Here is a 24,957-nt window from a genome sequence, read left to right as displayed (position 1 = left end):
TAAGTGATAGCAAAACTATACCAAGCCGATAACACTCTGGTTTAGAATTTAATTAATATACATGGTGATACACAAGAGATGTGGAGGTGCAAAAGCAGTTCTAAACGGTGTGAAACATGAGTTTTGAGAAAATTCTAGAGCCAGGTTTGGTTGGGAGAAGAGTGGGGGACATCATGTACAGATACGAGCTAATCCAAAGTATATTTCCACTCGAGCCCTTCTACAGTTTGTTCCTTCCTTGGCTCTCTCTTGCTTGCCACAGCCACTGGACCTTAATGTTCTTATCCTTTCTACCCTGTGGCACACCCCATGTGTAGCTGCATGTGCAATGCAGCACCAAGGCTGCTTCTCCAAGCAGCTCTTTTTTCTGCACTTCCTTCTCCTCTGAATTGACACTTGTCTCTATTTACTCTTTAAGGTGATGCCCATTCACAGGAACCAACACTTTTCCACCCTGTCACTGGGAGAACATTTCTGAGTGCCAGTGCTGGCCACCCACTTGATAAAAATGGTCATGATACTAAAATTACCAAGGGCCAACTGTCTATTCCTCCTCTTCATTCACATAACAATCCTTTAACATTCAAGATCCTATTGGTGTTTAACAAGTTGGAAATAGTGAAAAACAGTACCATATTTAAGCAGAAGAGAGGGGAACAAGACGTAAACGATCAAAGTGAAAATGTGTACTACTAGTGGTCTAAAGAACAACCCTGGGATCAAGGAAAACACAAGATGCAATGGGAGCAGTTGAAAAGACACGGGGCATTCTCACACAGGACATATTACACGAAATTAATTTGTTTTAATCTAAACTATTCTGCAAAAGCAGATAGTACCTGTGTGCCAGATACATAAAGATGTATGTAATCTGCTCATGATCTATTTGCAGACTGTACTGTCAGTTGCTTGATGTGCCCAGGCTTAGCGGGGAGAGAAAGGAAAAAAGGAAAAGCAACTAGCTAACTAACTGTAGCACAAACGTGGAAAGCTTTCTTTAATTGTCTCAGTTCTTATTTTTCTTTCCTTCACTGAAAGGCAGTTTTGACCCCACAGAGTCATTTTTTTAGATCAGACTTCAAATACTGAATGTTTAATGCACACTTTTTTAAACCAACAAGCTGAATTATCCATCTGGTTGCCTAATGTATTTTCATGGTAGCTTTAGGTCCTAGCAAATTGGGTATTTCAGTACCTGAACAGCACCAGTACACCAGAACATAATGACAATGAACACGTACATTGGTGAAAAAAGGGATGTTTTGTGTTTCTGTATAAGCACGATAATACATTCTGACACCGTAAGAGCAGTATTTTCTGTCAATCAGCTTCAATTCTCTGTAAGCCTCAGACATATAAGTCACATTGAGAGGGTTATGCATTTCACAAGTGGATTTATATATAAATACTTTCTCTGGCTCCAGTTCAACACAACAAAAGAAGTCAAACATTAGTCTGTATTTGTATTTCTTCACTGAAATGTTTTGACATAAGCTGCACACAATCTTAGCTGAAAAATGCCATACAGTTTGGAAGAAACTGCAGTGAACACCTTTATTGTTCACAAAATACTAAAGTTTTTGCTTCTTAGAAACTTAGAGGCCTCATTTCCACTGCTCCATCAACAGTTTGCCTTCTAAAGAGCATACAGTTCTGTATACAGCCTTCTCCTTCCTTTCCTAGGCTTTCCCTTCAAAGTAGACTCAGAAACCTATTAAAACCATTGAGAACTACAAAAATGACATCTGACCTTTGACGAAACACAAAGAAACATCTTCATTAAAATGGGGCCCATTTTCTACATAGTTGTGAGGTTAATACCTGTTTTTTCACATTATTAAACAAATCACTGTCACTATACAGTAAATTTCTTTACAGTGCATGGCAATTTCTTGAATCAAACTGATCAGATGCACTGCTTAATTCTAGAATAACTCAATGAAAGTTAAATTATTCCGGTTTTCACTTTGGAATTCCCCTGTTCCCTTGATGTGTAATGGAAGTGGTCACAGCCACCACCTGAACCCTGCAAGGTTTGGGTGAAACTCTGCAGAGCAGTAACAGATGAATGCTGTGGAGACTGAGGTGTGATACCCAACTTTACCGTATCCAGAACAACCTATGGGCTTTCCTAAAATGTATTAACTAGCAGAGTTCCAAGGGGCTGCTAAACTGGTCAGGCAGCACAGTGGTCATCTGGCTACTCTCTTGTCCTCTGAGGATGCTCTAATACTCATACACAGTCACTTAACCACTCATCCATTCACCGCAGTCCCCTCTTATACTCCTTGTAGCCTGTCTAGCTGCCACAGAGCAGCAAAATCCTCCAAAAGAGCAGAAAACCTTAAAGTCTCTAACTCAACTTATGGAAAAATATGAGGCAGATCCTCTGCAATAGTATGTTCTATTTCACAGTGTTCGTTTTATTAAATTGCACTGAGAAGCAGAGTATATTCATTGGCTTAAACTTACTCTAAGTAGTCCCTATGTTGATTTCAATAGACATGCATTACTGTGTTTAGTTCAATGGGTTTAATTATGAGAAAGGTGAAAAATAAAATAAAATTCAAGCAAGATGTGTATGAGCCTGAACTGAAATATGCTGGGTTTGGAAAACAAAGCATTGGTTTCAATGAAAAGTTACTAGTGTAAGTGAAAATATTATGCCTTGAAATGAAATCTATTCATTTCCATAAAAATTTAGTGACTTGTTGTCGTGGTTTAAACCGATCCACACAGCTTGTCCACTCACTCCGCTCCTGGAGAGATGGGGAGGAGAACCAAGAGAATGCAACTCCCAAGGGTCGAGACAAGAACAGCCCAGCAACCAAGGTACAACACAAATCACTACTGCTACCATCAATAATAATAATGATAAAGCAAATAACAAGAGGAAAGAATACAACACCTCAACACCAGCCGACCAATAACTCAATAACTCGCCCCACTCCCCCCAGCTGAGCACCGACCAATACCTTGTCCAAACATGCAGTCCCCCCAGCCCTTCCGGGTAACTCTCAGTTACATCCTGGGCATGACGTGCTGTGCTATGGAATACCTCTTTGGCTGGTTTGGGTCAGGTGTCCTGTCTCTGCTTCCTCCCAGCTTCCCCTCCTCCCTGGCAGAGCATGAGGCTCAGAAAGTCCTTGGCCAGACCAAGCATTTGAGCAGCAACTAAAAACATCGGCGTTATCAGCTCTCTTCCCAGGCCAAAAAATGAAAACATACCACTGCACTAGCTACTAAGAAGGAGAAAAATGACTGCTACTGCTGAACCCAGGACACTTGTGTATGCATGGATTTGTTCCTCTGTGGATGTATTGGATTCAATGACACAGTATTAGTTTCAAAGCATATCTATCCATGCAATAAAAATGTATAGGTTAGGAGAATTAAAGAGGCGTGGTGATGGCTGCCCTGAAGACTCTAATCTGAAATACAATTCCTACTAAAATTGACTAAACTGAACTTAACAATGATGAATCCAAAAACTCTAAATAAAGCCTATGGTACTATATCACTTTGGACATATCAGTCATTTTGTGTCACTTCGGTGTAAACTGATTTTTCCAGGTTTCTAGGGGCTGCATCCCTCCCTCTTCTCCCCAGAATGCAACTGTAGGCAATTTAGGTTCATTCTCACAAACAAACTTTTTTCTCCCATCTGTAAGGGTGAAAATGCAGTTTGTCCAGTAGGCCCGGCAGAGAACAGCATAGTCTTAACTCTTCTTTTTCAGACTGTAAGTGGAGACTTCGGAGTGCACAAGCTGCCTGGGGGGCAGCAGCAGTTCTGTTGACCATAGAGCTGAGGATAGTAATCTTCAGATTAAAGTCCAGCAGCATGTTTGATTAAAGTCCAGCAGCATGTTTGTGCCTGTTTTCCATTCTGCCTGGCTCCAGGTGCCTCCTTAGGACATTACTCAGGCTCCCTGAATCACCCCCTTCAGTGATCACCTAACTTTCCCCTGTAAATTAATACAGAAACACAGGTGAAATTTTGGCTGTTTGAATAAGTCCTCAAATTAGAAAAGCCATGCTTTGTTCAGGCCTGTACATTTATTTTCTGTTTAAAAATGACACACCATACTGAAATGCTTACAGGATCTTGCTGAAGCATAAAAACTTCGGCATGACCCCTCCCCCCGCCATGAACTGCATTTTTTCTTGTAAATCATAGTGTTTAATAAATGTACAATTAATCGAGGAGTGTTTCAGCTTCATCTACTGTTGCACAGTAGGAGTCTGGCTACACTGCTGTTATAAATAATATTCTGTAGACACAACATTTGGAACCACTCAGGCTTCTGTGGCTGCTTCTATTGTAAAGAGACATCCTGAGTGATTCTGAAAGCCTAGGTATTTGTTTTGATTTGTCTATAAAAATGTATCAGTAACTTTATTATTTACTTTGTCCTGCTGACTAACACAGCTACCTACTCATGCTAAAGAATGTATATAATACAAAGGCTGTTAAGTGCCTGTACTATTTTTGTAAGCAAAAACATCAATAAGCACTTGACTTTGAAGTTTTTACCATCCATTTTCCAGTATGACTCTCAATGATAAAAGAAAACAGTCTTCAACTTCCCTCTTTGTGGTACACAATAAAGCTCTATTTACCATGAGATTTCATCGTGATGGGATTCTAACTTTTCCCTAAACACTCTTATTTTCTCTAACAACACAGACAAATTAACTTTTCTCATAAGTCCTGATTACTCTTTTCCAGTCTAATACAAGTGGCACCCAATATTTTCAAGTTAGAGTGTAATGAATATTCTGGGTTCCAATCCTGAATCTAGGCTTTCTGAATAAATTAGCGACAAATACAATTGTAGGATCAGTATCCGCATCAGTCTGATGAGCCATGGTTTCATCCTGTCACAGGAAAGAATATTCTTATGTTGACACAACCTATTTTTCACTGTCATGTTATAAATTAAAAGTTTGTTGCAACTCCGAAGAAACACAATCCATTGTTTTCATCCGAACTCCAAACTAAAATGTACTCTAAAAAGTTTAAGACTTTATTTAAAGCCTAGAAAGAAGAAAATTAAATGTTAGAGGAAAAAATACCCATTAGAGGGGGGAAAAAAAAAAAGTAATAAAATATACACATTAAAGTCTCATACCATCCTGTGGTATGAGACTTCCTGCCTCAGTTACACTCTCCCAGAATAACTTTTTTAAAGTGCTATTTCCAGTACCACTGAGCAAGCCTTGTGTGCGTAACTGCCATTCATATAGGACTTGAAGATAATAAGAATTCTCCTCAATTATGGTTTGCACAATATGGTTGGTTACGCTTTATTTCTAAGTTCTTTCTAAAATCTTCATCTACTTTTTTCTTGGACCAATATAAAGATAGTTGGCATATAGCAGAAACATAAAGATTTGGCATACAACAGAACTCCTCTGATTCCTTCTATATTTTAGCCAACTCTTACTATCTTTTTTTGATCATTTTCTACTGTTATATTATCAAAGTTAAAACACTACATATGCTAGCTATAGCACAAGACTGTCTTTTGCTGAAAGGAAATTACACTCTGTGGTCCTGATTGTGCAAATATTTACACACAGGAGTAATGACATAACTCAAATAGTTCAACTGATGCATCAAATTTCTCATGCACATGTCGATATTTGAAGAATAAGTGTTGACAACAAACATTGTCCTAAAGGCATAATCTGAAGCAGGTGGTAGGAGCGTCTGTTAAGGACTCTGTGTGGGGAAAGCCCTCTATTCCTTATTCCCCAGGTGAATCTGATTGCACAGGAATGGATTCAAGATGCAGGATTTGAAGGACAATCAAGTTTGACAGTACATGTTCTGCTCTTTCCATTTGGCTGAAGTGCTGTGCAGGTCAGAACATTTTGTACTCCCATGGCTATTTCCACAATCATACTCAGTCTTCAATAGTGGCTTTATGTGTTTATTACATATATTTTACAATTCAGTGTGTTTTCTGGATGCACTTTTATGTCTCTTGACTATTGCCTTTTAACTGTCTAGCCATTCCATGCAGCATGCAGGCAAACATTTTTAAAATATATCTGATGTTTTCTAATTTCCTCAACATACTTGGTTATATTTATACAAAACACAGGCAAGGAATCTCAGCCTAGCACAGGGGAACTCACCTGACTGAATAACCCCTACCCAGTCCTAAGGCAACAGATAAAGGGCAACACAAATTGATTCAGAGCCCATCCTGAGCTCCCCTCTATCACTGGGATTCATGTGCCATACAACCACCAGAGAAGCAAGTCCAAATACGCTCACACCCTGCCTTAAAAGAGGAAAAAGATAAGAGGAGTATGGATCTTCAAGGCCTCCAGCATAGACTATTTGCTGTCCCAGGCTGAAAGACTTCTCACCCTGATTTTTAAAAATGGAATTTATATCATATAGGATGACAGGCTTGAATCCGATGGGGAATGCACAAAGAAAAGGAGATCTCATGGGAGAGCTACTAATAGTTTGCTCTTAATGTAGGTCAAAGTCCCACTCTGTTAGAAGTACACACACCTGGAATAATGCTACCTGCACCTGCCATTTAGTAAAACCATATTTACAGAGGTGTAAATAGTAGCAGAATTTCTCCCAGAATCTCTAGGCAAGCTGAGAAAAGCCCTCCTAGAACACATATTTCAATATCATGCCTTAGGTAGCAGCAAAATCACAGTCTTTATGTTTTTTTCATGCACTATCAAGCTTCCATGTGCCATACATCTTTATGTTTCCTTAACTACTTCGTAGCCTTAAAAAAACTGGGTGGTTGTGTTTGGGTTTTTTTTCCATTTAACAAGAATACGCTTTTTTCAAATCTAAATAAACAAAATGTATTCATTCCTTAATTGGCTTTTGTCAGGAGACATTCTTCTTTCAGCTAAGTAAGATGTATTCTTTGATGTCTTTGTTGAAAGATCTCACTTTTTTTTTTTTTCTTCTGAGAAATATATATATATTTATGCTATGGTAAGCCTTTGTCTTCCCCTTTGATTGTTCCTTAATGCCAAGAATGCCATTTTAATGTGTATTATTTTAACAGGGTTTATGTTAAGCAACAAGGTGGATATTATTCTTTAAATCTAAATTTAAACAGCATGAAGAGTGGAGCCAATTGAAGTAGATCATAATTGCTAAACAGGATTAAGTTTGCAACAGCTTCCTAAAAGTGTGCAAGAAGGCAGACACAAGAACAGATTCCTAAAGCAGAAATACATTTTATTCGTAGCTTCTACCCCAGACCCGCACTCTACAAAGTGCCATTGTCATGAATCATTGTTAGCAAAACAATAACCTTAGTGGTCTTACATTTTCTCTCTGTGCAAATTATGTATGTTTCATGTGACATTACTTACTTCCTCAACTAGCAAGTCTTTTCCGTCTGTTGGAAAGCCACCAGTAGTGATGTTCTATCAAAGTGAATTATATTCTTACATGCCAGGAAATTAGGGCAACCCAGTGCCTTTCATCTAGCTCCTCTACACTGCCATACTACTCCCAGAAGGTCTCCCATTCACTCTTCTAGTGACTTGTATGGGGGCTATCACATAGAACATTCTCTGTGTCTTTAAAGAGACATTTCAGGCTTGAAAAGAAGCTGTGTGACTATGTATGATTTGTTCCTATACAGCCACTGAGCACCAGAAAGAGGATTCCCAAGCAAATTCTGAGTAAGTGAGCAAAAAAGCCAAACATGATGAGGAAAACAAAGTAAGGAAAGAGTGGGTTATTAGGTCTAAGAACACGTGGCTGTAGGGCCCTTTACTCCTTGTAAATGTCAGGGAGCAGCCATAGTCTGTGGTTTTAATTCAGCTCAGGCAAGGAGATTCAGGCATCAGACTATGATGGGCTTTTTTATTTTCTTTGCAATTCTTACAGCACTATCCACTTGGATTATTATGGATTCAATAGGTCTGCACAGGGGGACACTGATGTCTGAGCACTGTTAACCAAATGATTGGCTAGTAAGTGTTAGGCTGAAAGAAGTGTTTGAATGGAAACCAGATAACAGACTTCCCTTCGCTACTATAATTTATACTTTGGCTATAAAATAGCTATCTTCAAAATGTGACAAGTGCTAAAAACCCTGTGAATGAACAGTTCGGAGAATGCTCCAATTCTCCATTGCCATTTCCTTCTCTTCCTCTCACTTCTATTTCTCTCCTGCCTATGCCAGCACTCTTCATTCCTCTCCCGTAATCTGGTCACACTATTCAACCCTTGCATATATGCCTATGTCCAGGCCTGTTATCCCCTTTCATAGCTATTTATCTTTGTGCCTCCCATCTCCCTCTTTTCCATTCTTTTCCAGGATGCACTGTGGTATTGCTGCCCATCCTTACCCTTACTTGAGTCTTCTCTGTGTCTCTGAGTGACTTCCACCCCTCCCATGGCCTCTGTATTGCTTGCTCAGGGTTTCATTTTACCTCCCAAACAATGCCTTCCCTTTCCTAGATATTTCTACAAATTTTGCTTTTTTTTCCCAATAATAGACCCAATTTTGTCTCTACCTGTACATACCCATCTGAGCCCCCTAGTTCACAAATCTGGGTTCTAGTGAAGCCTCTCTTAGCCTCTTTATGCCCAGTCATTGTAAACATTGTAAACAGAATCAAGGGGTTTTGCTTTCTATTAAAATATGTCTGAAAAAATCTGTATTCTGGCATAGACAGGAAGGACTGATTTTTTTAAGACATAGTTACTCAGATAAAGTTGAAAAACAAGTTTATAATGAAGAGCTAGATTCTATCATCTTAATTATTGTGTTGCTGTTGTTATACCATAATACAGCAGGTGAAAGAGATGCAAGCAGGTGTTCTAGCATTTCATACTAACCTATGAGCACTCATCCACTAGATAGCTCTAGAAGTACATTTATGCATGCAAAAAGTTCCTTTGAACACTCTACATCTCACATTTGATGCAATATTTCTATAGTATACCTAAATAAATCTGAATGCTATTGTCTCTGTTTATGTGTGCTGATGCATCTTCTCAGGAAGAACTATGGCATGTTCTTTACTGGAATCTTAGTTCTTGCCTCTACTCAAATCAGGGAACCTGTTAAATCTGAAATGGCCCTACTGGAATCTAGGAGCCATTAGATGAGGCTAGAGATACCTATGCTCTCCAGAAACATCAGGATTGTGATCCCTCCATGACCCCAAGCCAGAAAGTATGAAACAGTAAATTACGCTAACCTACTCTGCCAGGTCTCCATCTGCTTCTTCCTTGCACGCAGGCCTCCATCTTCTCCAGAGCTAGCCCCATGTGAACATTTTTAGCAAACACCTGGAGCCAAACCCATTGCAATGACTTTGTACCCTCCTCTCCAGAGCAAATATAGCTGAAGCATGAACTGCAGAGTTCTTTGCAGCTCATCCTCCCCAGGACGCAGGAAAACATCTAGCAACACAATGTATTAAAATGGCGTTCAATTCTATACAAAATTCAGTAATTTGCAAAGGGTCTCCCAGTCATTAGTGAGAATTAATGAGGTTCTACTGTAATAAAATCTTACTTTAAAATACAGAGTTTTACTGGAACATATGGGATTATAAAAGTAAATGTGCATCACACATAATCTTATGCCACATTATATAGCACATTTTTAAGCAGGAAACACCCACAGGTCTGAACAACTTTTATTTTTATGCAAATGCAGTATGCACAGACGTGCTTACTTGTCACTTTTTTGTTGTATCACCACAGTGCCAAAGGGAAGTATCATGTCTCACTTTGCCTAGCCTTTACCAATCTACTTTTGCAAACACTCTTTACCATTCATAGGCTAAATGACTTCTGGCATTGCAGAACTGCTTTCTGTTCACATGCATCTTCTGTGACATGCAGAAGGAAGCCCCTGCAAGAGCTTTGTAACCCAATCCTCCTTGAGAATTCAATATTCTGAACAACTTATGCCCAACCCTGCATGCTTTTTATAATCATAGCCATCATCTTTTTATTATGTCTTGGACTTGAAGAGTCCTGAAAGCAGATGTAACTCATGATGACCTGACTTCAATGGGAGAATGAACCAGGTGGCTAATTGTCTCTAAAACAAATACACTGATAATTAGCAGGAGAGCACAATGCAACAGAAGCCTAACCACCAACCTTTATTTAAGCTAAGCAAATGGGTGAGCAAATGATGCAGCTGCATCGTACTTTGACAAGTTAATAAGGGAACCATACTTTGTCTAGTCAGCTACAGTAGCCAAAGCATGCCCTCAGGACCTGGTATCAATGATTCTGAAATTATAAACTTATACAAAATGGGGGGAAAAGAAATACCAGAAGTACTGCAGAAAAGCTCTTCTACAACAGCTTCTCTTCCCTTTCATTGCACTAACATTTCACCCTGAGTACCTGGGTTCAGACCTTGCCTTACATCCCAAATGGAAATAACCATGGTGGCCTCATCTTGCTTTCCATTTGCCCATGTCATAAAAACAAGCACATTGGCATCCACTGCTGTGGATCAGTCTAGGAACAAATAGCAAAGGAGCTGCCAGTTAGGCTGTATTGCGTTGGCAATGCTGCACAGAGGAGCTTATTTGCTAATGGCTCTTAGAGTAGCTAGCTTTAGCTACCATTGCCAGTCCCCCATCTTTACAAGCACTAAACTTCAGCCCATTGATTCCATAAAAAGCAAACAAAGAAAATAAGTAGATCTTTCTTTAAAGGTATTAAGCAACTCAGAGACTTTACCACTCTCCTTGTTAAAACACAGATTGCTTTGTAAATGGCAAAAAGACAGCAGTCAAAAAAGAGCACCATGTAAAGTACCTAGTGGAAATAATTCCAGTTGACAGAGTGGTGGAAAGACAAACATTTCCAAGCAATTCCCATGATCCTTGTTACATTTGTGACATTGATTGGGTGATTCAGACTCTTGTGAAGTAGGAGTCAACATTCGCACCTTAATTGTCTTGCTTCAATGTTTACCATTGGTTATGCTTATAAGAGGAATACAAAAATCAGTGGTTATCTGATCTCTGGAAGTGTTCTGAAGTACTAGAGGGAGCAAAAATCAAAAGGACCATTTATCCCTTGCTCTACTTCCAGGTGAAACTAATTTAAGCACATCCCTTTAGGGGAACCTCACACACAGGAAGGGTTTTGTTCTGAAACAGAACTAGAAAGCAGAAGTAGAAATAAAGCAAGGGCTCAATTCATCCATGTTGTGCCAGTCTTACCTGCTCCCTGTACTACAAACAGCAATACAGAAAAACCCTACCATCTGCACCCACCCCACCTCATCAAAGGTACTTGGCCCAAATGTAGGTTTGTCAAATCCTATCAACCACACGTCATTAACCTCTTCACAATGGAGTCTCAAGAGGTTTGCAGTGACACAGTGCTGTAGTGAGAGAGTGGTGAGATTAGCCTCTTCTCAAGGTCCAAAGTGAGCAAATCATAAAAATTAAACAGACAACAAATCGTGAAACAGACAATAAATCGTGAAAAGTAGAACTTGCCTCTAACATGTTTCTGGCTCTCAGGTATAATAGTCTAAGGAACTGTTATTACAGAGATCGAAGGGAAAAGTCACAAATGTGAGAAATATGACAACTAAGCATCAAGCTAGTGTGGCAAAGTATATTGCTTTCTTTCCATTTCCTGTTAAATACTGCTTTGGAACTTTATTTTGATGTAGATTTGACAAAACTCTCATTGCATTTCAGTTTCTGGTGCATAGGTCTACTGAAAGAAAAAGAATAAAGGGAAAATGAAGAGACTGTCAGAACAATAGCTGCTTTAAAAAAACAAGAAGTCTGTCGAGGCTCTAGAGTTTACTTTGTCAAACAGAAAAGAAAAAATCATTGGGGAAAATAACCTCTTGTCTATTCTTGCACCCTTAAGACATTTGACTGTTCACTAAGCTCCAGCTACTTCTCTCTGAACTTATAAATAATTAGCTATACGTTAGCAGTCAAAGTAAAGAGTAAATTAGATGTTGCTTCTTTCAGTTCTTCTGTTAACCAAGGTTAATGCAATAGCAGGTAAATTCTCCTTTTTTTTCCCTTTTTTTTCTTCCACCAAATCATCCATCATTTCACTGTCACATTAAAAGATAGAAATCTAGACCCCTACCAAGTTCAAAATAAGCTGAGCTTTTGTTATTTGCTCATTTAACTTTCTGGGAATACTAATAAATACATGGGAGAATATCAGCCTTTCACCAGCTTTAAATATACCACTGTGAGATGAAGACATTTTCAGCTCCATCAATACTTTTTATTTTACCACAGTAAGAGTTAGACTACCACAATGTTCTTGCAACACAAGATTTTTATGATTTGCCCAAAAAGCTGTGGCTTAGTACTGTCTGGCTCCAACTTAGCATGTGTCCTTTGCTTTAGTTGTTTTGCTGAATAACTGGCATAGGGCCAACAGTTTAGCCTCTTGGGATTTTTCTTCCATATAAGTTTTGAACTCCCTACTTATGAATTCTGTTCCCGTAGTCCCTTCCTGAGAGTCCAGGGCATCTTTCTATATGAAGTATTTCAGGAGCAGGCTTCATGAATAAGGTGTGAAATGTGACCCTGTCTCTCAATTCAGTTGTTGAGTTGCAGCAGGCATTGAAAAGCATATGACTCTCCACATGGAGCCTTTTCTCTTTTGGTACAGGCAGGTAGCATATATCACCAAGCACATGCTTCTGACTAGTGCAACAACAGGATCAGAGTAAGTTTTGTTCAATTATTCAATCTGTGACACTAAACAATAAAAACCTGATATTTGGAGCCAACAGATCCATATATTCTCTCAAAAGACCAACTCTCAGAAAATACTTGAAGGAAAGACAGATATGCTGAAAAAACTTCCTTTAAAAGTAAAATTTCTTTGCAAAATAAGTATTTAGTTACAGGGGGAAACCATATATAGATAAACCTTAACATTTCAAGATGCATGATGATAACATTTCCTGTACCAGAACACATTATAGCTTTTTTCACACCAGTTGTACACTTCCTCCTCCAAGATAGAATCAAAGTAAATACTCTTTTAATGAATGCTTCTTCCTGTTTTTCCTTGAGACCTCTTCCTTATTTCATAAGGAACTTGACATATTCTCAGACTAAGCCTGGACACGTGTTTTCTTTCTTTTCTAATCATCTTCAGAACTGCATTGAACACAAATTAGTGCTGTGAATACTGAAATCCCTAGTCACCTGCTCCTGTTGCCCAGATTAGCTGGGTCTGTGGAGAACCATCATACTCTTAGAGCAGCAGTTGCTATTAGCTTTCTTATATTCACTGTGTAGAAACCACTGCAATATATTTCAGCTTCACTTCTCCTGTTCTAACCACTTAAAAACAAAACTAAATCAGGAGGGAAGTGCTGAGTGGGCCTACATATTAGTACCAAGGAAGCCACTTCTCCACACTAAACCTATGGTTATGAGTCTTTCCTTCTCGGACATTGAAAATGCCAAGTATACACATATAAACACATTCTTATTTCATATATCAGACTCAAGCATTAGTAAATTCAAGAGACCTCTGTATTAGTATTTTTATAATTTTGGAGTGAGATCTATGGTCGTGCTACTGATTTGGGGCTTTCAGTTAGTGCAATGCAGAAATGCAAAAGGGTCTGTTATTCTACGGAACTCATTGCCACAAGACAATTTAGTGAAACTTGATGTAGATTGTAAAAAGCACATTTTCTGAAGCAAGAAGATTTTTCACTTCTACGTGTAATTCTAGGAATCACAAAAAAAGAACTTCTAAAACTTGACAACAGGAAAACATTTTTCCGCTTCAGCTGATTATTTTATAGATACTTACTTAGAGAGTTTCTTTCACCCACGGACAACAGATAAGGCACTAGAGGAAATAGTACATTCTGATTCAGAACGCCTGTCCCTACATAAATTTCCTGAAAGATGCTGATATTTGTGCCTTTGACATTCCCCACATTGTTCTAGAAATTACCAGCTTTGTTTACTCTTCCATGGCAGTTCATGAATACGCAATTGTACACAAGTGTTCCCCCTTACCAGCTGATCATGCATCCATAAATAAAACATTCCATAGAAACATTATAGATTTAGTCCCATGGAAGATCAGCAAGGTCCTCAGGAAGATGTGGCATTGGGACTAGAAGCCTCCAGGGAAACTAGAAGCCTGGAAGACATGACCTAAAATCTTAAAGGTGATGATGTGCCAGTTGATAAATGGAAAGAGTGAGTGATTGAGCAAGTGAATGAATGAGATGAAAGCGTATAGTATTTGTGTGGAATACTCATTCATGGTTGTCTGATGTTCACTAGTTTGTTTCTCAGCACCTCTTCCTGAGCTTCTGCCTTTTGAACAAAGTAGTGACAGTAACTAAAAGATGCAGAAGACTACATTCAGCAGCCTCAGTAAGCACACAACGAGAGGGTAAAGAAAACAAAAATTCAGAAACAAATGCCACCATATAGCCAGAATCCTGTGACTTCTGAAAGGTAGATCCTGCCCCATCTTTCTCACTAGTCACCAGGCTTAATCAGGATCCCTCCTCCAATGATTGCCCTGCTTCCTACAATTTCCCTTTTCTTCTCCAATTGAGATGAAGATGAATTTAGAGCCTCAGTGCGCTTTATGTGAATGCTTAGTCAGGAACTGAAAAACAAATGAAAGCAACAAAGTATTTTGTGTCCAGTGGAAGTTTTGCAAGGCTTCTGAAATGGGCTAAGAGGAGGTAGGCTGTTGAGAGAGGGAGAAGATGATATGGTCCTGCAAGATCAGGTTTAAGAGCAAGATATTTGCCAGTCTTCCCTGAAGGAGCTCCTTCTGAGGAAGAAGTTACTTTTCTTGTATCTGCTTACTAGAGAACCAAATATAAAGACACAAATGACAGGAAATTAGAACACAGGCATTCTAGGTCACACCCTAAAAAATAAGGGGTATTTACACTTACCCTTGATGTGTTATGAAAGAAGGTGTCTTGCTTATTTCTTTAACTAGTACTGGTTGTTGCCAAGGAGGAATCTTTTTGCTTTATCTATACTCTTCCTTATTATATTGTATTAAACCCTCACTATATTGTATTAGATGACTAAAGGTATAAAACATATGTGAAAAACCTGAGCAGCTGTTTCTATCCCTTGCCTAATTTAACCAACCTTTTCCCACAAAGCAATCCTCTATTCCTTAGTTTTTCTCCCACGTCTACAAAGGAGATTCCTGTTAGGGGAATGATTCACTTAATTGCTTAAAAAAAAGGGGGAAAATCCTTTGTATGGGTTCTTGTAACCATTCTGATTCTCAATCACCCAGTCCAAAGTCTTTGGTGAAGTGATAATGAGGTGTTAAGGGCTAACCAGATGACTACAGAGGTTATCTGTCTCCAGGTAGCCATTAAACACCTAAGCAAGGGCTAAAGTATGAAACTATGAGGTTTTCAGGAGCATTCAGCCCTAATAGATTTTGAAACAGTTTATAATGTTTGGAGTTACTGGCTGCTGTGCCACAGCCTGGTGTGCTTTAAAGGACTTACCCGCTTAAAATATTCAAAGTTCATGATAAAAATATGATGTGTTTAAGCTCATAAATCTTACTGTACCCCCTTCTTTGCAGCAAGGATAACATACTGTGAAAATCCCTCCCCCTGATAGCTGCAAATAATATAACTTCATTTCATTCAGGGGAGGGTTTTTCAAATGTGCTTGACTTATTGCCTGGGAATCCTTGTGTTTTCAGAGGCGAAGATTCCATGTAAATTATTCTCTCAGTTGTCTTGGAGTTCTTCATACATCCTTCTTTCTTCTGCTAAATTCACAGAAATATAAGATTTGCCATTACAAAATCCATATCGTGTTCAAAACAAAAAGCATTTGCAATGGAATAGATTTTTCATTCTCTTCCATTCTGATGTAGTTTTTACATTGATCCTCCTTCTTTGCAATGATTCCAAGCTTTACCATCCTGACTGAGACCTGAGTGATAATCAAGACGACAAATTGTTTGTAGAGTGTTTAAGGTGATATACCCCTAATTTAAAGAAGTTTTTTTCTTTGTTAGGATGCTAAGAAGTATCTGATAAATCATGATAATCACTATCATTGAAGTAAGGTACTTGCCTTATAAATCATATAACATAAAGCCTCCCAGCTGCTATTGTGATAACAATGCTCTGATGAAGTGGGTCATTGCAAAACAACATTTGAGTGCATTCTACTACTCTGACAAGTACACAAATATATTGCAGAATTTCACTCTCAACAGTAAGCCAAATTCATCCTAAAGTAGCTCAGCTGGCATAACAAGAATTACGTTAGTAATTAGTGTGACTTTCCTCTTTTTTTTTCTTCCATCCATCAGACCCTCAGTTGAAATCATAGTTGATGCTAAGAACTACACCTATGTGAAGTATATCTCTGTCTATAAAAATATCACAGACTTTAGAAAAAAGCCTGGGAATCAATCTGTTTTAGATGAAGGGAAGTCTAAACACTTCTTTCTCTTTGTGGCTTCCTGACAACTTATGATGATATCGGAGTCCTGAAAGCCATCTCTAGGGAGTGACAAGACCAGTTCAAAATATGCAAAGGAACTGTTTCTAGTAACTGGGTCTTGCCAGCATGCAGGTGGGAGATGGGGCATGTTTCTTCCTCCTGGATCATGATCCAGGCACAGCTACAGACTGGGCAAAGAAGAGATTCAGAGCGGCCCTGCAGAGAAGGACTTGGGGGTGCTGGTCGATGAGAAAATGAACATGAGCCGGCTTCAGTGTGCGCTCGCAGCCCAGAAAGCCAACCGTATCCTGGGCTGCATCAAAAGGAGCATGACCAGCAGGTCGAAGGAGGTGATCCTGCCCCTCTACTTTGCTCTTGTGAAACCTCACCTGGAGTATTGTGTGCAGTTCTGGCATCCTCAACATAAAAAGGACATGGAACTGCTGGAACAAGTGCAGAGGAGGGCCACGAGGATGATCAGGGGACTGGAGCACCTCCCGTATGAAGACAGGCTGAGGAAGTTGGGGCTTTTCAGCCTGGAGAAGAGAAGGCTGCGTGGAGACCTAATAGCAGCCTTCCAGTACCTGAAGGGGGCCTGTAGGGATGATGGGGAGGGACTCTTTGTCAGGGACTGTAGTGACAGGACAAGGGGTAACGGGTTAAAACTTAAACAGGGGAAGTTTAAATTGGATATAAGGAGGAAATTCTTTCCTGTTAGGGTGGTGAGACACTGGAATCGGTTGCCCAGGGAGGTTGTGAGTGCTCCATCACTGGCGGTGTTCAAGGCCAGGTTGGATGAAGCCTTGTGTTGGATGGTTTAGTGAGAGGTGTCCCTGTCCATGGCAGGGGGGCTGGAACTAGATGATTTTGAGGTCCTTTCCAACCCTAACTATTCTATGATTCTATGATTCTATGATCCCACACCTGTGAGGCCATTTACTTGTGGTTCTGCATGCCATATAAATTCCTTATGTGCCACAAGCATGGGTGATCAGGATCCCCTTTTTTTTGCCATTCTAAACCACACTACTTATCCGAACTAAGACACCAGGTTAGACATTCCCTTCAGGTACTTCACATTACCATTATGGTTATGAGTTCCAGGTAATTTCAGGGTGTCTTCCAGGGGCTATATTAAAAACCACCAAATCAGAGCCTCACTGAAATGAGGACTAAAACTCTCATTCACTTGTGTGAATGTGCTTGGTCTTCTTCTAACTTTGTCACCTCAGCACTAGAAAGACGAAGATCATAAGCAGTAATAAGTTGATTATTTCAGTGGCCAAAGATTTTCCTAGTATCATTTCAAGGAACTGGTTTTTTAATGAGAAAAAATGGGAAAGCACTGCAATACCTTCTCTGAGACTGCTTAATTGAATGGCACAATAAGAATAAAAGCATCTCTGAATACAAGCTGGTTTTGTTTTCAGATCATCTTCTTATATTTGTAAGTCAGACTCTGGCCCCTCTTCTAGAAGCTTCAATATTCCCTTCTGCCAGCCTCCAAGAGTCTGAGACTGATTCTCCTCAGATGTCTTTTCATAAATGCTCTCAACAAACTGAACCAAATGTGGCTTGTCAGAAGAAGTTACAGACAGATTTGCCTAAGTTGACTCAATTGAGACTTAAAATTGTCTCAAACTTTCCTTAAAAAAGGTATGTGAAATCAAGAGGCACTTGAAGCATTAGGCACAAAATGCATTATTTTACATTCCCAAAGTGATTAGCAACAAGACAACTAATAATTACTTCCAGAGACACTCAAAAAACATACTATACACATTTATGTAGAAATTACCATAATAATATTATCGCTAACACAAATATGCACATATGAAAACATCTCAAAGTAAACATAACATTTGCACATAGTAAATACCCATATGTCTCAATAAACACAGTTTTAAACTTTAATATGGCAAGTGTGTGGTTCCTTTAATTGAGGATGAAAAATTAAGAACAAGACGTTTACGGGGTGAATCCTGCCAGTTTCAAAGTATGTGCAAAGTTGGTAGTGGGTAGAAAAGCATGACACACTTTGGTGGCACCTTACAATGTCTTCATTAAGATTACCTTGCCTGGCCTCCTCTGGATATATGCACTCGGTCATGCTAACACGGACATTTGTAAACAGAAATCTGGTCTTCTTCCTGATCCTGCTTGTGGCAATTCACCAGTCTGCCTTCCTTTTCTTTGTTTACACTATTTTCAAGCATACCAGTTGCCTCAGAGGTTTCAGAGAGCTATAGTTTCACCGAAGACTTACGGCTTTTACTGTCTGATTTTGAGACACCAGACTGTGTTTCCATTACCAGCTATTAAGCAAAATGAAAATATCGCTTAAATTCTCAACTGAACCAGTGTGTTATAGACATACTGAGGGAGCATAAATATGTTTATGAAACTAAGATGACATAGAGTTGCTTTTCTGGTCGTAATAGCACTGTATGAAACAGACAAGATGGCATATGTTTCTGGCTGTTTCCTCTCTCTTTAACACATAACATCGATGACTTTACACAATTTATTAACATTAGGTGAGTCTAGTCAGGAGTCCTCAATACCCCAAACCAGCTATTACAGATTCTAAAATGGGTCTGGTGTCTGGGTTTTTCTTCAAATCCCTCCATGCAGAATGGAGACTGGGCAGCAAACTTTTTAACTGTGCCCATACACTCATAAACATCTGTAGCAAGCCATCATTCTGCTGAATGCAGAAGCCACATTGCCATGACATTTTGGTTATGAATGCTAGAGGAACGTGTGGCTCTGTATCCCAGTGTTATGGATTTTAGGTATCTCAAGCAGAAGCCACCTCTTTGACTCATGCAAGAATTCAATGTGTCCTGAAAATCTCTTCAAAAGATGTGTGACACAAAGGTCTTGCAACCTGGTGGCAAATGGAGGATCAAGGTGAGGATGGAGGGCAGCACCCCTCAGGAAAGGAATGGTTAACTTGCCATAATAACACAAGCAGGCAGGCAGCTCTACCACTGCAACAAACAACAAATTATTAACACTAAGCAATTCAGCAGCTCAACTTAGAATAAGCAGCACATTGGGCACTGAGTACACAGTGGCAGACTGTCTATGACTGTCTGCTACCAGCCAGCCAGCAAATTTTATTTTTTGCCCTAAAAAGAGTTCTTTCAAAACTCCACTATAATAGTGCATTTTGTGCCCAGGGATAATTTTAGAAGGGCTGAGTCCCAGTCTTCCTTTTCACAGGTGCGAGGCAGCGCGTTCTCACCTCCAGCTACAGCCGCTGTTTCCAGGGGCTGAGCTATACCCAGGCCAGCACCTTGGCTTCAGCAGAGCCATAATGCTGAATTTGTCCATTTTCCTTACTGATCTGCACCACCATGAGCGGCTCTGCTCTGTTCAAATCCAGTCCCCCAGAGGTGTGTGGTTGCAGCAGCATATAGCCTATGAAAAGTGCAATCTAGGTCCCAGGTTTTGAAAATTTGACCCCCTCAAGGAGACCTAGTTGTACCAGAACAGCACTATTTTTATAAAGGGCACATTTCTTGATCATACCTCACACTGCAAAGCTTCTGTTCAACTTACTACACAACAGTCTGTTAACAGTGAAGGAAATCCCTTAAAAGCTATGTTTGTTTGACCAACACTGACTAAAATTAGAAAAATATTAAATGAAAGCAGCTGGTTACCTACCAGCCACAATATTATCCCAACTTCCTTCACAGGAAATATTATAATAACGTTTTATTTGTTTTTTCCCCTGCTTGCTGCCACTGGGGTGTAATATTTCTTTCATGTTGCTGATAGATCAAGAGCACTTCTGTTGGATTCAGACTGCACTGCATCCTGACAACAACACACCCAGCACGGACTTTTATTCAGCATCCAGACAGTACCTAGGGGTGTACAGAGGCAGGAGGGAGAGGAGGAAAATCAGAGACTATTGACTGCTCTACTAAAGATCACCTGCATCTTTGTTCTTTGTTTTGCTTCTATACTTTGACCATAGTGCTGCAAATGTATGAACTACTGAAAACAAGCTGCTGAGCAGATCTTTGCCTATGACCCCCTCAGGTCACAGATCCAGAACTATGGGAAATGGACCATGAAATGTCTGGGTGCTTTGTGAAAACTACCTCTGACATTTGGGCTGTGTGTGTTTGCTTGTCTTCCCTCCATGTAGGAGAGTGGGGAGCATCCACACACCGACTTTGCACCTCTTTCCCAACGTTTAAGCTCTTCCCACTACCTCAGTTTTTCCGCTTCACACTGAAGTCCCAACAAAAACAACCAGGGCCCAAAACAGGGCTTTAACTCGGTGACATAAGCCACCCATGTTGCCAAATCCCCCAGATGCTCCTGGATGTCATCCATCTCCTCAGCTCAGAGGGGCTCGTGGCCCTGCTGTGGCTTACTGAAACCAATTTTGCCTGCTTGCTCTTTCATCCAGCTCCTTGCAGAGGACAACAGGCCCCAAACTGTTGGACCATCCCCAGATGGTTTTGCATATTCCTTCCCCCTCAAGGAAGGGTCTTTGTTTCTCTGCTGTCATACTGGTTTTAACACCCCATTTACATAATACCTTTTGAAATGGACCCTGAGGCTTGGTCTACACTAGAAAGTGGAGCTCCATCAGCAACCCATCCTACTGTGGCTGCCACTGTCCCAGCAAAAGGGCACTTCCAGCACTGCTTTTGCTGTCTCCTTTCACAAAACAATCTGCACGAGCGAAACCATTTCTTTTCCAGAATAGGTATCTTTATAATCTATATTTCTGTCTGCAATAGAAGTTTCTTTTAAAAAATGATACCATGCTTTTAATTTCCCTTTTTATCCTAGAAAAAGTTTCTGCTATAGGCATAGTTTTCTGTAATTATAGTTATGTTTTAACAACACCAGTTTAACAGGTATAATCAGTCCATAGGTTAGTAATAGCTCTTTTTCCTCAACACATGCACTAAAAAACGATATGGCTTTTACCCATCATTAGTAACCATGTGTTTGTGCATATGGAAGCCATATAGAGGGTAAGAGCTTGCCTATATCAGAAATTACAATGATATATAATGATGTGGGAATTTAAACCACTGTAGTTGGACAATATAACATCCTTTTCCTCTATAATGATGTGAATGTGTGTGTGCATGTGAGTAAGATGAGTGGGTTTATCCATTTTAGCTTCTGTTGCTTTGAAAGCAGTTTACCTGAACTGGAAAACAAGGTGTTTACTTCTGAGTAAGAGTGTCCACATAGAGAGTCGTGGTGAAATAAATACAGCATTTTAACTGTATGAGTATGATTTGTCATTCCCGCAGACAGTTGGTTCTATATCGAAGTCCTATATCATATATTTGAATATAGCTTCTTGTCACTCCCAGCATTTGTACTTTAGGAATTTGCGTTTCTTCTTGCTAATTAAAAATTAAAAAAAAAAAAAAAAAAACAACCCTGTTCAATTGAGATTTGCAAATGAGCAAAGGCAGCCAGGTGAAAGCAAGCAGGAGAGAAGGGGGAGGGTGGAAGGTGAAGGAGGGAGCAAGACAAACAACAACAAAATGTCAGGCTTGCTTGGAAGGGTTTGGGTTTTGCCTCCAACCGAACTTGGCACGTCCAAGTTTGCACCAGGAGTCTAGGTAAAGTGATTTCCTTCAAGTAGCGTCAATAACTCACTTTTAAAAGCACATACTTACTGATTTCAGGGTATAACATAATTAGGTCTCATATTACTCACATAGGCTGTGCAGTTCCCACTGTAAACCTAGATATTATTCAGAAAATCAAAGTAATCTCTTGTGGGTATTAAAATAACAATACATTTGAGAAATGATTTTTGAAACTGCATTAATGTTCATTATTTATGTAATATACAAGTTTAGAAGGGGCTGTTGTTTTTTTTTAACTTCATTGCTAGTATAAAAAAACCTTCTGATTTCTTGAAATCAAATGAATGCAAGTTTCCTTTTTTGCATAGGGTGATGAAGACAAATGTATCACTGCACATTAAAAATACATTGCACATTTTATACATTTACGTATGTGGCACTCTTCGTCTTAAAAAAAACACACACACACAAAAAAATCTCAAAGCACTTCAGAGAATGCACCCAGAGACAGAGCTATTGTTCAGGAAAAGCCAGATTAAACAAACATGCCTGTAGTCTTGACTGGAAGGCATTTATGGAATTAACATTCTGAGTCTCAGCTGGCACCATGCTCCAAAGCTGGGGGTAGAGCATGCAAAGCCTTTGGCACCTATGAGTTTCCACTGATATTCCTGTTATAGACAAAACCACAGCATTTCATACAACTCTGAGTCATTCCTGAACATGTGCTTTAATGGAATCAAAAGTTTTAATTAGCATTTGTGGCCTTAGACTATGTGGTGCTTTAAAGACTGTTGGAACTGCCCTGACTTCACCAGACAGACAGTGAGTGACATGACCTTACTAAAGAATTGATCTGGATAGACTGAGTTATTAATATTCAAGGGCAGCTTAGATCTCCATACAGTGCAATTTGTAAAGATACCCATGATAGGGGATTTATGGAAACCTAGACTAAATGTGACTAAACAGTGGGATATTTTTGCTTTCATCTGGGATTGCAATGCTCACGGTTCTTTGGAAGAAAGCCTTAGGATTTGTTCCTTTTTTCATGCAAAATAACAGGTACAGGGGCCCATTCTGATCTTTAGCTCTGACTGGGTTCACCACTATCTTTCATGCTACATGCTCCAGTTCCTGAGACAGCCTTGTGTCTGGTGTCATAACTGTTGCAGTACACAGATAATTCAAGGGAAAAAATAACAAAGCATGGAGAAAAAGTTCAGTCCTTGACATGACTCACTGTCACAAGAATGAGTCCATGTCCACCATCAGGAGACGGTGCTAATCCCACCAGGTTAGCTGGTAGCACATGATATCTGTGAAATACTAACATTTTGCTTATTCTGGTATAGCTTGAGATCCTTCCGCTGCTGCATTAACATGGCTCCTAAGTCAACAAAACAAAATCCAGCCCAGGCAGGTAGAAAGTACTGCATCTGTACAGAAAAAAAATTAAAGGCCTCAACATAGTGGTGCTTAATCAGTCAGGAGCTAGTGGCATAGACACTGGCCTGGTGTCGTGGAAGACAGCAGAGTAACGACCTCTCAGCCAATTGTGTAACGCTGCTACAGAAAAAAATGACAGATCTCATTCTGACATGTATTAACCAGAACATCCTGTGTAAGACATGGGAAGAAATTGACTCACTTTCCCCATTGCTAGTAAGCTCAGCAGTACTTCTGTGTTAGCTCTCAGTGTCATACTTTACCAAAGATGTAGACAAATGAGGCTGAAGAGCAGGAACAGTAAGATGTTTAGAAAATGTGAGATAACAGGAATAGCTGAATTAGAAAAAAAAAAATCTATGATAAACCCTGTCACACTGGTGTGGTAATGAGGGAATCGTTAAAGGCATGCAAAGAAGCAATTGGCAATTGGCTTTTTTTATGCAGCAACTTCATGAAGAGATATACATATATTTGTGTAAGAAAAGTTATTTGGAATGGTCTAGATATACTTCTTCCATCTTACTCAAAAAGAGGAACTAGATTACTTCCATGGTCCAACCAATTTACAAGATTCTACAGCAATGTACCCTCCCGGTTTTCCTGTTATATTCTGCTGTGCTGCAGTTCATCCTGATCAATTAGCGTGTCAATTGTTTTACCATTGTTAGCCTTCAGTACATCCTCTTTTCTACTGTTCACATTATTCCCCAAACACATTGCACTGAGAGTATTTTCTGGCCTATTACTATGCTGGAGTAAGTACTGGAATAAGCATTACTCTGGCTAAGCTGACATCATAGTTTCTAAAAATTCTGATGTAATCTGTAGTTTTGTTGATTATGTTGCAGAGAAAAAAAGGCAGAGGAAATAACTCACTTTATACCTATAGAGTGCCAGAGGCGCACAAGGTACTCAATAAAAGTGTAAGATTCATGTCTATCAATCAGGACATCTGTGTGTCACACTTTAGGAAGCCTTAGGATTACATATTTATTTTGCTCTGTGGACCACGTGGCTAATGCATGGTTGACTAAGAAGAGCTGTTTTTGCATGAGGCTGCTGTAAATCGCAAACCACACTGCAGGTGTGAATTTCCTACACAGAACCAGAAGACCCTACACCCCAACGCCTCAGCTTTCTCTTCAGCTATGTATCATTCACAAACTATAAATGATATCTCAGTACTTCATGGAAGACACTTTCCAGAACTTTCAGCATTTTTACATCCCTGCTCTGAACTGTTTCTGTATGATCCAGCTCTTACTTGGTAGTCTCAAGAAATGGACTCACCAATTCAGCTAGGTTTTGCCACTCCTGACCAGAGTACAAGGATTACTGCTGCATGACAGACTGCCTTCCTGTTTATAAATTCCATCATGAAGCTTGTCTCGCCCACAACAACATGATTTATGTCAATTTGTAATCTACACTAACCCCAAAACTAATTCTGAAAAAT

This window comes from Lathamus discolor, chromosome 2, assembly GCF_037157495.1.
Source record: "Lathamus discolor isolate bLatDis1 chromosome 2, bLatDis1.hap1, whole genome shotgun sequence".
Lineage (NCBI taxonomy): Eukaryota > Metazoa > Chordata > Aves > Psittaciformes > Psittacidae > Lathamus > Lathamus discolor.
The sequence above is the reverse complement of the archived record's forward strand: the minus strand, read 5'-3'. Positions refer to the sequence as shown.